Below are 5,102 nucleotides of genomic sequence, written 5' to 3' on the forward strand. Positions count from 1 at the left end.
GAGAGCTCGGCCAGGCAGTTGGTCGAGTAGACAAGTGGTGCCGCCCCATACTGAGGGGGCACAAGCTAAAGGAAGGACATGTGACCGCCCCACGTCTCCCCACTCAGTGACCCTTCCCTCCCTGCGCCCCGCCCAGGGCCGCAATGCTCTCCCTGCCCCACATTACCTGTGGGGAGGGGGCTCTCTGTCCTTCTCTCCCTATGCCTCCCCCGCTGCACTTTCAGCCACTCTCCCTGGCAGCTGGGCAGGGAGCGGGATGGATCTACTTCTGCCTGAGAGAGCCTGGCTGGGAGGTTCGCTCTGACATACACACGTACTCACCTGCCAGGGAGAGCGGCCAAACGTGCCGGGGGAAAGGAGGATAGAGGCCCCTCTCCCTCCCAGCCCCTGGCAGGCCAATCTGGGGGGGCACTTGACCCCCTCCTCCTCCCCTGCTCCCACTACACATTGCTGAATAGAGCAGGAGACTGCAGCCAGGCTGTCTGGCCCTGTGGAGTGCCCCTGGGTCAGAAAGGGTTCTGTCTGGTAGCTGCCAGAGGACCCCAGTCCGAACCCCTAACCAGACTGTGTAGTCTGCTTATTGTATATTCTTCTTGCTTTGTTTGGGAAGACAATAAACAGAGCCCTGAAGTAAGGGACAGAAACCTAATCTGGGTGTGGCTGTCTGCCTATCCCCTGCCTGGTAGACCAGCCTACAGTCTCATAGGAATGTTGCAGAGAGGCCACTCCAGTAGGTCCTCTGCAACAGAAGCCATGGAAGGCAATTACTGCATGGGCTTAATGGGATGAGTGTATTGTATTGTTATGGCATGTATCATCAGGATGTGCAGTTACGCATAATCTTGTGAGTTCTTTTCCTTAGCATATAAACAAGTTTTTGACTCTTGGAAAGACATGCAGTGTTGTTTGTTTTCAATTATTCAAGGTTTTGTGTAGAGGTAGCTTTGGGAGAGAGGGTGCTGAGCAAACAGCAGCAGGGTTTGCTCTCTGCCTTGAGCTTTCTTTAAAGTAAATTCTTGAGGCAGAGGTACTCCATGGGAACTGGGCATTGGTGTTGGACTGAGATTCCTGAACAAAGGAATTGCCCTGCATGCTGTGTGACCATTTCATATCAGGACCAGTGTATGTGTGTAAATAAACCATGTTATATTTAGTATATGCCCTGACTCCATGTAATTGATTTCTTCTCAACTGAGAAGATGACCTGCAAGGCCCCAGACAAGTGCTAGTACTTGGCAGAGGGGTGACACGGATGTCAGATAGGACAACAGTACTTTGTTGGCCAACATGGCAGCAGTCACACAAACCAGTGGGTTAAAGTATGTATGTCTATACTTACTCCCCCAGACTATACGATGGCCTCTGTGTAGTCCCTTAAGCAGATGGTTCCTGTTGTAAGTAGTAATTGATTGTATAGTTGTCCATGGGACTGTCACAACCAGAATATGGGAACATGTTAATACTGTTTGTAGTTTGAGGCTAGGGGAGATGTCATTATAATACTTGCCAAAACATGGCCTACTTTCTATCTAGGCACTGACACTTCTGTGAGTTTTATGACTATAGGTTACTTTAACTTTATTCATAATGAACATTGAATAATGTAGGCCACTGCTTCTCAGAATGATGCAGAACTTCTGCCTTGGTGCTGGTGACAGTGTTAGTGTAAGCTGGAATGGGAAGTTGAGAGATTACAGAGACAATGGATGATGGGAGGTTACCCCAAATGTTCCCTCATTTTTGTTTGCAACTTATTCAATGGATCCTTAACAAAGGAAACTAGAAGTGACATTTACTACAGGTGAATCAGAAGTAGTGCAGAACTATACAACTACCTAGGCAAACAGTTGGTACTGGTTCTCCAGGATTTTATAAGATGTCTCTCCCATCTACATAATACAGTTGATACTTATTTTAATATTATTGAGAACTATTCTCACACTAAGTCTTATGGAGCCCAGTCTGAAGAGCGGAGGTACCCAGATTTTAACTAGGACACACTTAAATCTAGTTAATAATTTAAAACATTGTAAATATATTCTATTTACTTGTGTTATCTATTTTCCTTTTTTCGTGTGTGTAATAGATAGTTTGGAGTCTGCCTTGACTCAAGCAGGTGGATTTAACACCTTTTGATTCACCTCAGTCATCTTAGTAGAGGATATTCTTAACCCATAAATTTATTACCTTGGTATGTCTCTACCATGGCACTAGCCAAAGATTAAGGCAAGTGTCTTCTACTGGCATAGATCCTCAGCTGATATAAATCAACACAGCTCTAACAAGAGCAGTGCAACAACACTGATTTACATTAGCTGAGGATCTGGCCTACTATTTTAAACTAAAGAATTGGTATACCATAGCATCTTTGGTTGGATTCTGATCTTTGGTTTTAAATGACTTTTCAGTATGAAGACTTTAGTCCCAAGTCAATGTCTGTCCCTTCTGATGATAACAGAACCCCCATCTAGAACAATACTACCAATCTTAAACATACTTTGGGTTATTCACAAATGTTTAGTAGGGCACATTAAGCCAACTCATGGTGATAATGATAAATGTTGGCTTAATGACTGCTACTCAAGTATAGGCAAAAAGAAAAGGAGTACTTGTGGCACCTTAGAGACTAACCAATTTATTTGAGCATGAGCTTTCGTGAGCTACAGCTCACTTCATCGGATGCATACTGTGGAAACTGCAGAAGACATTATATACACAGAGTATAGTATATACACAAGTACAGGTGAACAACAGTTTTGTTCTGTTATTTTGCTCATTGAAATACATATTTTCCATGCAAAATACTATGTTAATGTACAGTTAAGACTGAGATGTTTAAGTACTCAACATTCAAGAAATCCAGGGCCCAATCCTCAGCTCATGTAACTTAGCAAAGCTCCAATTAAGTCAATGGAGCTTCACCAGTTTACAGCAGCTGAATATCTGGCCCTCATTGCTAAGGCTCCCTTTCTCCAGTGTACTAGGAGCATTCATAACATGATCACGTATCAGTGGGCAATATAACATACTGTTTGGCAGAGCTGAATAAAACAAATTGAATTAAAAATTGAACTAATTTGGTTTGAGCTTATTCATATCCCTTTTGTGTTTGCCTTCTGCAACCGTTCTATCTAGCAAATTTACTGGTAGGACTCTTTGCAGAAACAGTGAATTCTACATACATACTATAGGAGAGTACATGTGGAAAGCATATTTTTGCATTCATAAAAGCAAATATTTACACTGAAGACGTGATTCTCAGTCATCCAATCACAGAACAGAAACATGACAACTGACCTCTGTGTCCAACCAAAATTAACCTGCGTTGCTCCTATTTCAAATACTCTGAATGAAATGCATATGAACAATCTAAAAATCAAGAATTATGTAAAAATATTAATTGGTGAATTATTTTCTCACTTTTTTTTTAAATTAATCTGCTCTGAGACAAATCATAAGCCAAAAAATTAATTGAAAAAAACCCCCCAATTCTTACAAATTATTTGCCTAGCTCGACTATTGGGCAAATTCATATTTTAGAAATATAGGTTAAATGTGTTAAAGTTTACACACTAACCATGCTTGTGATATTATTTGAATTTGGTACAATAATTTGTCACTGTACAAGATAAAGTAAATAGTAGATCAATGGGGTGAAATCCTGGCTCCACTGATATCAATGGGAATTTTGCTTTTTACTAAAGCCAAGATATTTTATACATGGTGATGACAAATCTCTTAGTACGATGGTCTACGCAGGGAGGAGTATCATGTGCCAGCTATTCCACATATGTAAGGAAGAACTACAGTAATACACTGTTCAAATAAATCTAGAATCTTACTCATAAGAATCAGGAGGTTGTAAGTCACTTAAAGTTAAGAAATTTCGCAGTTTAATTTATCTAATGGTAAAGAAGGCAATCTGATGCACATCTGCAACAATTTAAAAACTCTGCTGTTACTTTTTTCAGAGTAACAGCCGTGTTAGTCTGTATTCGTAAAAAGAAAAGGAGTACTTGTGGCACCTTAGAGACTAACCAGTTTATTTGAGCATGAGCTTTCGTGAGCTACAGCTCACTTCATCGGATGCATAGCATATCGTGGAAACTGCTGTTACTGTTTTTGGCCCCAGATCTGCCATCAGATTCATGTGGATAGACCCATGGGACTCTGCATGGCCACAAAGGTCCACCCACACAAATTTGATGGCAGGATCAGGGGGCTTAGATATTCCATCTTCTTTAGTACAGTGGGGGATCTTTTGTAACTGATACATTAATACCAGCAAATAAATTTAACCTTTATGAAAGGTTTCTTCTCTTATGGTCATACAGCAGGGAAGTCTCAAATAGAACTCCCACCTACCTGGGAATTCTGTCAGTAGGGGAGAATTGTAGATCTTTCTTTCCTTTCCACTCCACATAGTGGGTGTAGTGTATCAAGAAGGGACTGCCCAGCAGAAGGGTGATGAATTTTATTAATGCTATTTGTTCAATAAATGGGTTATTAGGTGGCTATTACTTAGCAGGTTGTGGGAAGGAGCATAGGAAAGACTAAGCAGCTTGTTTTCTTTGAAGAAAAAAACTTTGATTATTTTTGTATCAAGAATGTTACTTTTCAGTGACTGTAAAATGCTGTTCTGTGAAACTGGAGCATCTGCTTCTTGTGATGAAACTAGGATAGAGTCCATTTGACACGTTAGGCAGACACACGTTTCAAGTGAACAGCTAACATTTTCAGAGCTCAGAAACCAAAGGTAAAAGGTGAGATGATAATGTAAAAGTGCTGTCAGCTTCAGTATCTTTCTGAAGTGACTGATGTTATTTTGTCAAGACCTATTTCACAGCTCGTTGACTTGAGCATGAAGCAGATTTAATTCTTGAGGCGATCCATCAACAGCTATCACTGAAGAGACAAATCTATTCTCACAATAACAAAAGAACATACAAAATGGGGACTTAGAAAAATCCATTTAATAAGAACATCCTTTCATCCTTTTTAGAGCAGCATCAAATAGAAGTTTCTTGTAAATGACCCATTGACTTTGTATTTACAACTTTTTCCTATAGAGTCCATTTCAAACCTTCTATTCAGTTGCATTT

The sequence above is a fragment of the Chelonia mydas genome, chromosome 3 (assembly GCF_015237465.2).
Source record: "Chelonia mydas isolate rCheMyd1 chromosome 3, rCheMyd1.pri.v2, whole genome shotgun sequence".
NCBI classification, from domain to species: Eukaryota; Metazoa; Chordata; order Testudines; family Cheloniidae; genus Chelonia; species Chelonia mydas.